The 16728-nt window shown below is 36.0% G+C and overlaps 1 protein-coding gene and 1 long non-coding RNA gene across 2 annotated transcripts in view; one reads left to right on the top strand and one right to left on the bottom strand.

Moving 5' to 3' along the window:
- LOC138014991 (uncharacterized) overlaps nt 1–16728 on the bottom strand; it is a 68480-nt gene that overhangs the window by 1572 nt on the left and 50180 nt on the right. The window lies entirely within an intron of this gene.
- LOC138015467 (uncharacterized) lies at nt 13843–16187 on the top strand. The gene is made up of 2 exons (XR_011125561.1): nt 13843–14004; nt 15318–16187. It is a non-coding gene; the product is annotated as an uncharacterized lncRNA (long non-coding RNA).

Here is a 16728-nt window from a genome sequence, read left to right as displayed (position 1 = left end):
TAAAATTCACCAAAGCATGATTAACTTGAAGCCAGAGCATTATAACTGAAATGAATTGAAAAGTCACGTTTCATAGTTTTTGTCATACAAATGAACTATTTGCTGATATTGTTCAAGTCGTCATTTATATTGTACTTTGTTATTTGCAATCCGCTCTTCAAGGACTAGCATTTGTAATGTGAGTGTCGTCTGTGTATATCATTTATATTACAATTATCAATATCAAAAGCCCAACTATCAGTGGCTTCCACAGTGGCAGTAACGGTCGAGTGCAAGGAATAAAAAACCTCACTGTTGCATACAATTGACTGTGCACAATTCTCAAAATAACTTTACCTATCACTGAAATAACTCAGTTTGGTCAATGCATGATCAATGCTTCTCTACCTCAGTTCAATCACCCTGTTCTGTTAACTAGCACACTGCCAGTCATCCGTAAAAATATCAGAAATTAGTGTCTTATCGAAAATATTGCACTATGGAATAGAGATGAGATCAGCACACTCGCGAGTTAATAGGACTTTTTCGATATATTAAAATTCAGCAGAAATATTAAATACCGAGAACATTTTCTTTGTATTTGTATACTTTATTCAAAAGAGAAAGAACATTTTAATACTAGTAATCAGGTTGGAAAGAAAGGGAACCAGTTCTTACCACAAACAACGTATTCAGCATAATTTGCACAATTAATTTCTTTCATAATTAAAAGAATACCCGCATCGGCAAGTCATTTTGTCCCAATTATTGAGATGTGATCATTTAACGCATCAGTAGGCTCTCATGGTTAGCATGTATTGAGATCATACTAGGTAGAGCCAGAAATAAATTCATGAATGTCTTCCTTAGAACTAAAAAACTGGTATTCAATACCGAGAGAGTTCAAAGCGTATGCAAAATTTTGGAGGGACAAATAAAGAGTATTATGGTATTTTTGATACTGGCTAGTGAATAAATAATACTTCGCTGAAGAGCAAGGCGAATTCAAGTCGTGGCGCAGTACAAAGTCCAGTTTTAATATCGTCACCATTCCTGTTTTTCTCTCGAAGAATCTCATTTCGAAACTAAACAAAATATATAACTCAGAGTTTTTAAACAGATTAGAAACCTCTTGCAGCCTTGGAACCGAGCGTATTCCATTGTCAACAGACGAAAAATACTTAAGGGTGTTAATAAGTCACAACCTGTCCTGGTATAATCATATATCATGGTCAAAGTAAACATCGCAAATATAACTCCTACGTTAAACTTTGATCAAGAGAACTTGCGGTACTTGTACCGGCAACCCCACGTGCTGCTCAAATTATACATTCGTCTACTAGTTAGACCGCATATTGAATTCGCCTGCCAGGTCTGTCTCCACATCTACAGTTTTTTATTAATTAACACAATTGAAAGAGTTCAGCGAAGAGTTACAAAACTGATCAAAAAGGACAGGCTTTGTTGAACTGAATCTTCTTTCCCTGGCCTCAAGGAGACCGTTATATAAGTGCTTGTCGGACCTATATGACTGGCATCTTTCTTATTATCTTGTGACAGCTGACAGTTCCAAATATAATCTAAGAAATGCTAAGAACTATTATGCTTTTATCCTATTATTATATGTAATTTCCACTTCTCAATGTATTTATAATTTTATTTGCTACTTAATTCTTATTTATTGTAACTTGAGGTAGGTCCTTCCGTGAGGGAATTATTCCCTGTTAACTAAAGGATTGTCCTGTCAATAATACCTGTAGTCTTTTGTACCGCCAAACTATATTAAGGTTAAGTCGTCAAGAGTGAATTATCTAATCAATTCACTGTTGGTAAAGTTAAATAATCCGGCATTATGTTTGGATATATACATTTAATGCAGGGACATCAACAGGATTATCTGCAGGGCAAAATCTGATTTCATGCTGACTATTTACATTTACTGTAGTTACATTTGAAGATTAATCTTAAAGTAGAAAATCTTACAAATGAGAGGTTTTGGAAGCTCCTGTCGGGTTCAATTAAAAAGTGTTTCAGATCCGAGATCTATATAATTTAACGCAGATGGTTGTTCTTGCTCTCTACTAAGCTCCGCGGATGATTTTTGTTATTATTTTTTTCGTCGGTTAGTTTAGCATGAGATACTGAGGCTATTTCCAGGGTAGGGCGCGTCAAGAGGAAAGGCAGTTGGCCGTGGTCTTGGCCAATCTTGTTCACGGTTCGTCACACCAAATATCGTGCTAGACACTTTTGATAAATCGTCAACATGCAAATTATGGTGTTGTCGCCTGTAATCATTATTCTCTCTGAAATGCTGTGTAGCAGAGGTATGGAATACTATTTGAATGACTGTCTATAGTACTGACCGACTGTCTATAATGTAATCGCACTTTGTATTGATGAGTTTTCTTTCATCTCCATTTTACTGTGACACGCCTCGATTAGCATTGCTACACCCGTGTAACGTATATTGTAAGATTGATTTGTTTTGAAAAAAACAATCTTGAAACTTGAAAACCGCAGTTCCAATATTTGTCTTTGATCTCTGTTAATACCGTTTCTCAAAACAAACAACTTAATTAACCAGCACACCCGCTATCATTTCGGATTTCGGCCGTCTTATGCCTTGGGCGTAATGAGGAAAGCAAGGACATATTAAGTGAGAGCATATAATTGTAAGCCACTTATAATAGGAAGCTTTAAGCACAACACGTCTTTTAATGCCAGGGACGGCAACCGGAAATGAACTATTTTCGGTGTTGTCCAGTGAGAATACCAAACTTATATTGTTAAGTAGTTCTTCTCTGTCATCAGGGGTACCCAACGATTATCTTTATGCTTTCGGGAGAGTCAAGCTGTTCTACGAATTTAATTTTAATTTGGTCGTACGTTGCCAAACAGCTATAGATTTCTTTACTAAATCATTACCTAAAATATTCCCAACCACGGGAAAAGTAGTGCCCTTCGTTTTCGGAAGGGATATTTTTGCAAATTTTGCCACTTAAAAAGGTCACCTAGCTATTGCAGTCTCGGATGAGCAAATAGTTTGCTGGGAAGTTCTCTGAAATTGAGATTTCATTCCCTAAACTGAGTTTTCGGACACTTCAATTTCCAGCTTAGATATCCGAATAGATCAAATTCTTCTAGGTGATAACAACGTCTGTTTAGAAAGGTTTTTGGCTTAATTTGCTCGTTGGGTGCCTTGTGTCATAGTGCACTTACATTTAATCAGCTGTGTCAGGATTTCAGCTTTAAGTTCAGGCTATTTTAAAATTACCAGTTCTATCTCTGATAACTTATGCATTACAGGTGGCTCTCGCACCATGTACAAATGGGTGAAATTTCTCACAACACAAAAAAGCTGAAAATCTTTACCACTTTGCTTTAATGGGATATCCGAAGTCCCACTTTTAAGAGTAAAAACTAATGTGAGGTTTGTAAACTAATGGTCTCAGTATACCATGGAACGTCTATCATAGACTTTCATTTGAAGGAGAGGATTTTTCAATCTATTAATTGTCAAGACTTCACTTTCAATAAACCACTGAAAACGATTTGAAGATGGGTTAGCAATGAAGACCTTCTTAAATTCTCAGTATAAATAGTAAAACCTATTTGATCGATGAAGAATTAATTTACCCCCAAATTCAAAGGTAAGCAAAAGAAGATTTGAAATAATGTCACATTATTTCAAAGTAATTCTTCGTTGCCATTTTTTGTTTGTTTCAGTAATTGTTACGGCAACAATTCCTGAAACAAACAGAAAATGGTACAGGCTATTTCTTTAAGCGATTTTATAGTCAATTAAAAGTTATTTATTAAAATGGTCTGAGAGCTGTTTGAATAGTTGTGTTGCGTTAAGTAACTGGAAATGATCCTTCTGTTCATAAAAAGATGTAAGGAAAACTATTGATGGAAAACTTAAATAACACGTGTGAACTTCAAAAGTTCGTAATTAAGAAAACCAACCTTCAGCTTTTCCCTCATGACGTGTGCACTCCCTCAATGGTTTTCGTGATTTAAATTGCACAAGGCACTTGACTTCCACTATAAGAGTCAGCAAACTGTCATTGATAGTTGCTATTGTGAGCATAAAAATGTTATCTGTTTACTCCTTTAACAAATAACTGAGCAGCAAAAGCACAATTTCAAAAAGGCATGATGAGTGTTGCTTAAAACAGGTTACTCAGAATGAGTCAATATAGCATTGATGTCATCGTTTTTGTTACACATCAGGGAGATAAGAACATAACAATTTTCCAGTGGATACTTTACCACCCTATGAGGTGACAGTTGTATTGGAAAACATGAAAAGAAGACAATAAAATATTTTAAATTGTTATCGCTCTAGGCACGTGGGCCGCAATAATAATTGCCTTACTGATTTTTGGAAAAACGTCATGTTATTATTGGTTGTTCTGGTAGGAGCCGGACGCAAGATATGAATTCTTTCTATGTGAGTAACATCAAAGCTAGCATGGTCTGGAATCAGTGGCTAACTCATTATTATTATTTTATCTTTCTAGCACATTATCTTGATTGATTCCTTTGTCACATTTCATTGACCTATTTCCAAGGAGTGGTTTAAACTTCCCTCTGTCTGCCACCCACGTAAAATGTCTGCCACGTTTAAAGGGATTGACAAATCCAAAAATTACGAGGTTTGAGTGCAAGCATCTCATTCAATGATAAAACCAATCAAGTTTATTTCTACTCGTTTTCTTAAGCTGTCGACAGTGCTGGCGAAACAGACGAATTTAATGTAAACGGAAAATAAAAAATATCATCATTGCGACTAACGGATCGAACGATTTGAGAACCGTATTGTTAATAACTGTAAATGGTATTCCACTTCATTTCATGATAGTAATGATGAAGAAATAATTTAATAAAACCTACCAATATAACAATTGTTGACGGCTAACACTAAAAAACGATATTATTCAATTCTGAAATCAAAACAGTCAATTATTCTTGGGTGGAACAGTACCTTTTAAACATAGTACGCAAAATTAGTTAATTAGGGCGTCACTCTCAGGATCAAGTCTTCTAGAAAAGAGAAATACCAGGAGTTCGGACTGAGGATCCGGTGAAATATATGCTTTCCTTTCTTTTAAAGTAACTCAAAATTATCCTGAACAAAACATGGATCATTTGAGGGATGATCATACTTAGACAGGAAAAATAGATGTCAATAAGCGATGTTGTTATAGCAGCAAAAACATCCTTCCGTTTCCTAAATAATTCGACCTCCCACGCGTCAATTAAGTTCCGGTCTGTGTCATCTGAAAAACGAAGGTCATTAGTCCTTCGGGGCCCCTGAGGGCAGAAATGTGAAGGAAAGGAAATAACTAACCAAGTTGCCACTTACGTATAAAAGACTACACTCTTTTTCTCGATCTCTCTTTTTTTTTTTCTTTATTAAACTTTGGCTCAGGACCGGTCCAATTTCCCCCCCTGCGCGAGTCTCGTAAGAGGACGCAAAGGCTTCCCAAAGCGGAAAAACATGCCGTTGTATTTGCAGTCAATTGGTTCCATTATTTAGTTGTTCACAATATCTTGAGCTTATGGCATCGGAGCCTCATTGCTATAAACAGGTGAAATGAAAACCGGGGATCATGAAGGGAATACAGAGACCCACTTTGTCAACTCTCGTTTCACGTTTCTGACGGAGGAAAAGCAATCTGCACTGGAGTTCCATCCCCGCTAAAGTTCGATGTTTATATTTAACATTCTACGTCTTGTTTTTCAGGTTACATTGTACGATTCTACATTTGACTTTGCATATTCTAAATACAACCTTAACCTACTGTACATTGTACGTTTCTATTTGACATTCAACAAGAATTTGCAAAGGGGAATGTAGAATCGTATAATGTTACCTGTAAAACAAGAAGTAGAATGTTAGATGCAAACATCGAATTTTTGGCGGGTATGCAGTTGTTTCTCTTTGGAAAAAAAACAAAGAAATAAGACATGAGTTTAAAGAGCGAAAATCAAGCCTCTAATTATGATGGTATTTTATCTCACCGCTTCTACCCTTTAAAAATAGGCTGGCATCTATTCTTTAGATACAGGCTTGGCCGAACGCCCGCAACATTTCAACGCAACATCTTGCAACATTGTTGGGCACAACAACACGTCTAGGTAGTTAGTTATCTTATTTGTTATATAGAAGTAACTTTTTATTATAATTAGTTACTTATGTAGTTGGCTCGAAGATATTAGCACTTGAGTGCTACTCTGTAAATTCGAGGGTAAATAAAGTTTATTGATTGATTGATTGATTGATTGATTGAGTACGTTTGTTCACCCTGTTGCGATATGTTGCGAGCGTTTGGCCAGTCCATTCAACAAATGTCACAACATCGTGCAACAGTGTTGCAAGATGTTGCCTTGAAATGTTGCGAGCGTTTGGCCAGGCCTTTTAAGGTTTTCAGCCATGGTTTTAGTCCATGTAAGAAATATATTAAAATTAATGCGTCCGGAACCGATATCTTTACAATCTGTCAACAGGGTTCATAATCATCATTAATTTTTTGTTTTTAATAAAGAGGAGGCTAAATACTGTTGCCTAAGGCATGGGCTCTAAAAGATACAAAAAGCCAACAAGTTTGACCTTCTCCCTGCTGTAACCGCGCTCGTCTTTTTTTCGTGGTGAGGAAGGAAGGTAAAGAAATTGGCGGTACTTGAAGTCAGGCTCTGTATTAGACTCAATCATTTCTTCCTTTATGTTGTAAAACACGGGATCAATTTTTTGCAGTCAGCAGCAAATTGATTGAAGGGGAAGTAGGATATGAAGTGTCTTACAGTGGACTGGAAAAGCGTTGTAAACAGTTACGCACGGGTTACAACTTTATACTGAGAAAAATATCTAAACCACGCGTCACTAGGCTGACGCAACAAATTATTAATCTACACGTGACCCTATGAATGTCACAAATTGAACGATTCTGACCTGCATATCTTTTATTTGTATGTCACGGACTACATAGCAAGAAGATAAGGCAAAGTAATTAAAAGTATCAGAAGTCCTCTGAATTTGAAAGTATCAAAAGTGCATATGAAGAAGGCCAACAACAAATAGTACAGCGGTTTTACGCGATGACGCAATGTCTCGAAGAAAGTTATCATCTCTTCAGGCAAGAAAGAGCTTTTATTCAAGTTATTGAGATCTTGACTGCTGACGAATAAAGAAGAATTTTTTTAAACCAGTGACGCAAGATTGAAGTTGCATTTCCGATCTGATCGAAAAAGCCTGCAGAAGATGATGATGCATTTAGCTAATCGAAGTATACATCATAATAACCAAGATATATCAACAGTCACTTGTCCGCGGCTGATGAGACTAAGGAATATCAGCTGGGCATGTAATCAGTCGCTTATACAGTACTTGATGGAAACGGCAGCTTACTTAAATTGAGTATTTTTCATGATTGGTTAATTCTCTTTATTAAACTTATTGCGCCCAGTCTTGTCAATTAAAATTGGCCCAAAGTTGGAAAAGTGTCCAATAAGATCATCACATTCAAACTACCCACATCCCTGCGAAAGGGGCCGGGATAAGCAGTAATTAAGCTTGAAATGGCAGCATGCCACCTACCGCGGGTTGAAATTCTGATTTCCTGTTCGATTTTACCAGTGAACGGTCATAAGATATTTCACCTTACAAAAATCCAAGACCTCCGTACTAAATCTATTGCATTTTCGACAGCTATCAAATTCGAAACTCCTGAAACGTTAAATTGTCGAGAAAATTGTTGAGTTACTTACTTTTACAATACTTGCCATTGGGTCGGCCAGATCGCATTATAGAACAAATCCACAATATTAGTGTACACTTGATCAGAGTCTGTTATGCTGCGACGTGTTACTTTTATACACACATTTGATATTGCACCCTGAGGAGGTGTATTTATCACAAGTGATTGATTCTTGTGTATTGAAGAAGAAAAAGACTGCATGCGATGAGGTCATCCCTCATCTGTTGCAGGTCAGGCCCCAGTTGTTTGAAGGGAAGATAGCGCTATCCACTGGGTAACTCAATTGGTTTTGCTGATGTTTATCCTCTAGATAGTGATTTATCCGATGGATATATAGTATTATCCACCTCAAGTTTTGAACAACCGACGCCTGAAACTTTTTTCAGAAAAATGTTCAACAGCCCACGTAAGATCAGTGTAATTTTCGTGTACGGCCAATTCGAAGGTCTTCTTTTATGAGTTTGTTATAGTATAGCAATGATTTAACAGCCTGCAGATAGCTCATATACAGTGTGCATCTACCCCAGAGTTATTAAAAGATCAAAAGTTTAACTCATTTTGACGCAAAATGATCATGGGTTCTTACTCAGCATATCTATGACGCTGAGTTATTTATAGAATGTTGTACTACTGTTCAAAGCACGCCGGGTACCTGGACTAAAACTAAAATTTGTTTATAATTTATCTACTGACCAGATAACTTAGGAATAAAAACAAGCGATAAATATACACGACCTTTTGGTATTTTGCCCCTCTCTACTAACTATGTGCGAAACATATGTCACCATTATCAAGAGTAGATTTAAATATAAATTACACTTTCATTGTTTATATATATATATACATCGTTAAAAATCTCATTTTTAATCTACATTTTTGCATTTTGATTATAGTGACATATTGTCGCATTCTTAAATTAAATGTTTTACAAAATAGTCCGTTATGAGGACCATGTAATTGGGACCAAATTTGGTACGTGGTCAAAAGAAAGTCAACCGAAAACCCAAAATCTTTCACAATTTATTGGCTTCGTCCATCAGAATAGCATAGGTTTTCGCATGCTCTGTAAACTCCAGATTGTAACCCACAAATGACCAGCTCCCAACGTCAGTGGTTTCATAGCTCAGTTGGTTAGAGCGCGCACCGGAATCGCGAGGTCACTGGTTCTACGCAATTGTAAAAATTGCGTTCATAACTGCGAAGATCATAGCTTCACTTGATTTCATATCCGCAGTTCATATGATTCATTTCATATACCATTTCATCATTAAAACGTCTTTGTTGACCCATTTTTACCGGCAAAGCAACTTGTTTTACCTACATAAAATGCGTTTCTTTTACCCCATTTTCTTTCAAATTTAAATCGATACTCATCGATCATAGAATAGCGACTAATGGCAGGAAAACCATCATGATCATACATTTCATTGAATAAATTTCATTTACAGCCAACTTCTTTTATTTTTCTTTCAGAGATCAATATGGCCGTTGACCATGTTAGCCCCTCTCCAACATGGATGCCGTAACGACAACGTGAACACATCATTTTTGCGGAACTACCACACCCTTGCCACATTCAAATGGTTGAAATGGTCTCGAAGTGATTACAATAACGTGAATTTATATTTTGAGATGACGTTCTCGTTGTCATCGCCTTTTTCGTTCCTTAAGCTGCTCAACTATGTCCCTCGAGACTGGTTGCTTTGGTGCTCCGACAAACTGACGATTGTTCAAAGCGACTAAACATTGAATGCATTTTTGAGTCAGTTGAAATTTTACGCCGTGTCTAGGGCTAAAATAAGCGACCGAAAAATGATGCTTCGGTCTTTGTTTTGTTTCTTTTTATTTTGGTTTGGTTTTGCTATGTTTTTTAACCAAGAGCTAAGGACATACAATTGACAGGAACGTTTTTCAAGCTTTGAAAAAAAACTCACCCTGTTATTAAATACTCCATATGATACCTCACCCTCAGCTGCAGGTTGTTGTCAATAACATGGATACGCTTGAGCTAGCACTAACCTATTACTTTTGTCAGGTTGACTGGCTGATATAAAAATAGTAAAAACGTACGTGGCCCTAAAACAGCCGCTTGACTGACTACGCAATATAATTCTTTCAAGAGAGGGGCGGCCTCTTATACTTTTTGCCTCATGACTGAACGAATATAACAAACGAGTGCTTTTGATAGCTAGCTAAGTTCCTGTGCTAAAGTCTAGGTTTAAAGTGCCTTATTTTCAAGAACAAATAAGGAATATTTCTGATTCTCGAAAAATATTCGGTTCTTGTGTGATACGATCAGATTGTCCGAGTTGCAAATAAATGTGCTTGAACTATTCCACTTTGACGAGTCTACTTATTGTCGTGTGTATAATAAATATTGCTTATTTCTTTCAATATTTATAGAGAGATGTATATTGTAAACAATATATATGTAAACTATAATTATTTGCTTTTGATTTATTTCGAACTAAATATACCTGAAGTAAGTGAAATAGTATTTCAAGTTTGATCAGTTCGAAATATACCAAGGTATACAATAAAACAAGTGAAAATGCTGTTTTCCTGGAATGTCTCAACTCAGTCAAAACTGATGGCCTCTTGCATGATCCCGGGCTGGCTCTGATTGGTTTCTGTTCGTTCAGCCCGGTTTCCGGATCCGATATGAAAACTGTCGACGCCATCATTTGCGGATGAAAGCTAACAAACAGATGAGTTTGCAAAAATTTCTCGATTTTCTTTGTTCAAGCAACATCAAAATTCTTCTAACGTTCCGTTCCTCGTGAAGCATTCAGATAGGACTTGATAGATTATGCTAGTAAAGTCCGTGCAAGTTGCTCATCATGATAATGAGAAATAGTTGCTCATAATTTGCCAAAACTTGATCATGAAAGGAGTGAAAAAGTTGCTTGCTAGGGTGCCAGTTTATTATGGATAAACATTAGGATAATAACATAAATTTAACTTAAGTTAGTGATAAAACATAATTTCAAATTTAATTATATTACTGTTTAACAGTTGGGTTCTACGGTCTCTTATACTTTATACGGTATGTCTGTTTTTCTGTTACTTGCCAGTTGACATTGCTGATTGGCATTGGATTGTAACTTATCATAACCGAGGCCTCAAGGTTATCTTCAAGTAGTTTCTTGCTCTGTCATGCATAAAGAAAATGGCAACTACAATAGTATTGATTATCGGCTCAGTCTTATTCAAAAACTGCTGTCGTATCGTGGGCTAACATCAAAAGACAACGATCGCCTGCAGCAATTTTATCGACATTTAAATGTAGTATAATAACGGAGGTTTTACAGATATAATTTAAGTCTGAAGTGTTTATATCTTAGTAAAGGGTCATTGGATGCTTAAAACATCAAAGTTGCTCATTTGGTGCTCAAAACAGGTAAAGAATGCTCAAAACTCCAAAAGTTGCCAAGCACAATCTATTAATTAAGTGAAAAAGAAAAACAAAAAAGCAAAGTGAGACACGCTAACACCAACACGATGTGCACATGAGTGATGTGTTGGCCACACCGGGTTGGGTGGAGCTATATCGAAGGCGTTGATCGAGGAACGAGAGCACCCCCGTTTATGGGACAGCGGTCGAAGGGTGTAGCACGTCTTGTAAGCTACATGTTTTACCAATACAGAAACAAACCAAAACATTCATTCATTAAAGCTAAGTTACCTCCTACACAAGACTTAATTAGACCTAAACAAGAGTTTTTAGGCCTAAAATTAGGTTTAATGGACGGTGATTGGATCAAAGAGAGTCTCGACCCATGGTAGATAGCCTGCGTAGCTGGCGGTTAAGTAAGAGATCTCGAGCAGCGAAGGTGCGATGAGACTGGCGAGTGGGGTTCTTCCTTTTCTCCGCCACAGCCTTCTCGCGCTCCGAAATGAACAGCGAGTTACGCAGGCTACATGGCAGAGGTCTCTTTCCCCATATTTGTCAGCCCAGCGAACGCGAAATTAAAAGGGACCTCTGCTAGCAGGGAATACTACGTGGGAAGTGCGGCCAACACTCCAGGAATTTTTAAGTGACGGCTTTGTAATTACATGTGAAATAGGTTAGGTTTTCATGTTTCTTGGATGAGAGTTTTAATGAATACCGCCGCACTTTTGATAACCCCAAAACCAAATCCAAACTCACTGAAGTCGCAGAACATTTTCTCTCCTCTCCTCACAACGTTTCTAACGACATGAAATATATTTCTATCGAAAAAATATTTTTCAACAGATTCAATCCGTAAGTCAAAATAGCTATTTTTTTTAATTTCAAAAAGCAAAACACTCCCAAAGTAATAATTATTGACAGAACAGTTATGTAACCTTAGCGTCAACAATAATAGTCTTAAGTTTATCATCGGATCGTCTGCTCACAAGAGAGGCCTTTTGGTGTGCTCAAGTATGCACCCTCAAACCACATGGACTTAACAAAAGGTGCAAGTTCAATTCCAGGAATAGGATTCGTTACAAAATTACTTTTTTCATGACAAACTTACTTTAATCCATGACAAAATTATTTTCAACTATGACAAAATAATTTTTATCCATGACAAAATTCTTTTTGATCCATGACAAACTTCTTTTTGATCCATGACAAAATTATCGTTATCCATGACAAATTATTTTCATCCCTGACAAAATAATTTTTATCCATGACAAAATTTATTTTGATTCATGACAAAATTCTTTTTGATCCATGACAAAATTATTTTCATCCATGACAAAATATTTTTTATCCATGACAAAATTCTTTTGATCCATGACAAAATTGTTTTTTAATTATGACAAGATTCCTTTTTATTCATGACAGAATTCTTTTTCAGTTCATTACAAACCTTTTTTTATCCATGACAAAACTCTTTTTTTCCATGACAAAATTCTTTCAGTCGTGGGAAAATTCTTTTTCAGTCCGTGACAAAACTTTTTTTTTATCCATGACAAAACTTTTTTTTTATCCATGACAAAACTTTTATTTATCCATGACAAACTTTTTTTTATCCATGAAAAAACTTTTTTCCATGACAAAATTCTTTCAGTCGTGGCAAAATTCTTTTTCAGTCCGTGACAAAATTATTTTTATCCGTGACAAACCTTTTTTTCATCCATGACAAAACTTTTTTTCATCCATGACGAAACGTTTTTTATTATATACGTACCAAGATTTACACTCAAAAAAGGATCGAGATAAAAATAGTCTCTTTGCTCTAGAGAAGCCAGCTGATTGGTCATACGACGTATCGACGCTCTGATTGGCTATATCGTTATTTTCACGAGTGAAAAATTGTCGTATCAGCCTTTTGATTGGCTGATATGATGTTGAACTTTGGTGCGGGTGGCCTGTGCACAGATTTGTAAACATGGCGGCAGACTGGTGTATGGTTTTCAAAGTTTTTGATCTTTTATTGCTTAGTTTTCTCCACAAAAATACTTCAGAAGATCTTAAAAAGTTTTAAAAGTGCTCAAGCGAGGTATGGAAGATAAAGATTTCTTTTATTTCAAAAATATTTTGCTATTTGTTTAGGACTTTTGTTCAAGATCGGTGGTTTGATGGTCTCTCGATTAACAGTTTAAATACCTCGTTAACTTTATGATCTCGGTACTTATATGATAAACAATTACTTCATGATTGGCTCGTTTGTACGATTTTTATTACTCACTCGTTGTGAAGGATCGTAAAAAGTAATCTATATATCCATGACAAACTTTTTTTTTATCCGTGACAAAAACTGTTTTTTATCCATGACAAAACTTTGTTATCAAGGACAAAACTTTCTTTTTATCCAGGACAAACTTTTTTTATGCATGAAAAACTTTTTTTCCATGACAAAATTCTTTCAGTCGTAGCAAAATTCTTTTTCAGTCCGTGACAAAATTCTTTTTATCCGTGACAAAACCTTTTTTCATGCATGACAAAACTTTTTTTCATCCATGACAAAACTTTTTTTTTATCCATGACAAACTTTTTTTTATCCATGACAAAACTTTTTATCCATGACAAAATTCTTTCAGTCACGACAAAACTCTGTTAGCTTTTGTTGAGCCGTGACAAATGGCGTGACCGTGTAGTCGAGAGCGTTGCATTGTGGGTGCGCTTTGCCACGAGGAGCAAACATGGCTGCTTTTTTCGGGCGGTGTGTTTACAAGTTAAATTGCGAGCTAAATTGCCAAGTGTTTGTGATTGAGGACGGTGGAAATTCCGCATCTTCTGTTTGTCTGGCCTGCAAGCATTTGGCAGCGTTTCACACCCAAAGTACTACCGGTAACTCTATTTCTGTTGCTTCGTTCACTCGTCCACCAGTGGACGAAAAAACGAATGAATGAACTTTATTTAAGTGTCAGAGTATTTAGCTTAAAATAAGCTAATTGTGGACACTAAAAGAACATTCCAAATACAAAATATAAATTAAAATAGGAACACCACGAGTGTTAAAAGCTAATTTAAAATGTTAAAAGTGTTAAGAGCTAATTTGAAATTTAAAAACTAATTTAAAATTTACAATCTTTTGTTAAAACAAAGAATATTCATGTAAAACTATTTACATATTTCAATATCACTTATGTCAAAGAAAATCTAATATTTAATGTTCGCATAAAGCACGGTTGCTGCATGTGCCCTCAATATAAGAAGTAATGTCTTTCTTTCTAATGTTCCGCCTCAAAATTGTCTAGCGAAGGTTGCTGTCGATCACTTGGGGATAGTCTGGACCAAAGATATGGGCCCAGATATCTAATACAGTGTTTTCCGTATCTTACTGTTGAATAGCGAGGTACATCTGCAGATAGCTCATATACAGTGTGGATCTACCTCAGAGTTATTAAAAGATTAAAAGTTTAACTCATTTTGACGCAAAATGATCATGGGTTCTTACTCAGCATATCTATGACGCTGAGTTATTTATAGAAAGTTGTACTACTGTTCAAAGCACGCCGGGTACCTGGACTAAAACCAAAATTTGTTTATAATTTATAAAAGCTTACTGACCAGATAACTTAGCAATAAAAACTAGTGATAAATATACACGACCTTTTGGTATTTTGCCCCTCTCTACTATGTGTGACACATATGTCACCATTATCAAGAGTAGATTTAAATATAAATTAAACTTTCATTGTTTATATATAAATATACATCGTTAAAAATCTCATTTTTAATCTACATTTTTGCATTTTCATTATAGTGACATGTTGTCGCATTCTTAAATTAAATGTTTTACAAAATAGTCCGTTATGAGGACCATGTAATTGGGACCAAATTTGGTACGTGGTCAAAAGAAAGTCAACCGAAAACCCAAAATCTTTCACAATTTATTGGCTTCGTCCATCAGAATAGCGTAGGTTTTTGCATGCTCTGTAAACTCCAGAGTGTAGCAAAACGTCTTTGTTGACCATTTTTACCGGCAAAGCAACTTGTTTTTCTTACATAAAATGTGTTTCTTTTACTCCATTTTCTTTCAAATTTAAATCGATACTCATCGATCATAGAATAGCGACTAATGGCAGGAATACCATCATGATCATACATTTCATTGAATAAATTTCATTTACAGCCAACTTCTTTTATTTTTCTTTCAGAGATCAATATGGCCGTTGACCATGTTAGCCCCTCTCCAACATGGATGCCGTAACGACAACGTGAACACATCATTTTTGCGGAACTACCACACCCTTGTCACATTCAAATGGTTGAAATGGTCTCGAAGTGATTACAATAACGTGAATTTATATTTTGAGATGACGTTCTCATTGTCATAGCCTTTTTCGTTGGTTAAGCGCCTTAACTGTGTCCCTCGAGAATGGTTGCTTTGGTGCTCTGACAAACTAACGATTGTTCAAAGCGACTAAACATTGAATGGATTTTTGAGTCAGTTGAAATTTTACCCCCGTGTCTAGGGCTAAAATAAGCGACCGAAAAATGATGCTTCGGTCTTTGTTTTCCTTCTTTTTATTTTGGTTTGGTTTTGCTATGTTTTTTAACCAAGACCTAAGGCCATACAATTGACAGGAACGTTTTTCAAGCTTTGAAAAAAAACTCACCCTGTTTAAATACTCCATATGATACCTCACCCTCAGCTGCAGGTTGTTGTCAGTAATATATATACAGACTTTGGATACACTTGAGCTAGTACTAACTTTTGTCAGGTTGACTGGCTGATATAAAAATAGTAAAAACGTACGTGGCCCTAAAACAGCCGCTTGACTGACTACGCAATATAATTCTTTCAAGAGAGGGGCGGCTTATTATACTTTTTGCCTCATGACTGAACGAATATAACAAACGAGTGCTTTTGATGGCCAGCTAAGTTCCTGTTCTAAAGTCCAGGTTTAAAGTGCCGTATTTTCAAGAACAAAAAAGGAATATTTCTGATTCTCGAAAAATATTCGGTTCTTGTGTGATACGATCAGATTGTCCGAGAGGCAAATAAATGTGCTTGAACTATTCCACTTTGACGAGTCTACTTGTTGTCGTGTGTATAATAAATATTGCTTATTTCTTTCAATATTTATAGAGAGATGTATATTGTAAACAATATATATATGTAACCTATAATTATTTCAATTGCTTTCGATTTATTTCGAACTAAATATACTTGAAGTAAGTGAAATAGTATTTCAAGTTTGATCAGGTCGAAATATACCAAGGTATACAATAAAACAAGTGAAAATGCTGTTTTCCTGGAATTTCGTCTCAACTCAGTCAAAACTGATGGCCTCTTGCATGATCCCGGGCTGGCTCTGATTGGTTTCTGTTCGTTCAGCCCGGTTTCCGGATCCGATATGAAAACTGTCGACGCCATCATTTGCGGATGAAAGCTAACAAACAGATGAGTTTGCAAAAATTTCTCGATTTTCTTTGTTCAAGCAACATCAAAATTCTTCTAACGTTCCGTTCCTCGTGAAGCATTCAGATAGGACTTGATAGATTATGCTAGTAAAGTCCGTGCAAGTTGCTCATCATGATAATGAGAAATAGTTGCTCATAATT

The sequence above is a fragment of the Montipora capricornis genome, chromosome 9 (genome assembly GCF_036669925.1).
Source record: "Montipora capricornis isolate CH-2021 chromosome 9, ASM3666992v2, whole genome shotgun sequence".
NCBI classification, from domain to species: Eukaryota; Metazoa; Cnidaria; class Anthozoa; order Scleractinia; family Acroporidae; genus Montipora; species Montipora capricornis.
Note: the sequence above shows the minus strand (reverse complement) of the source record. Positions and strands in the feature narration are given on the sequence as shown.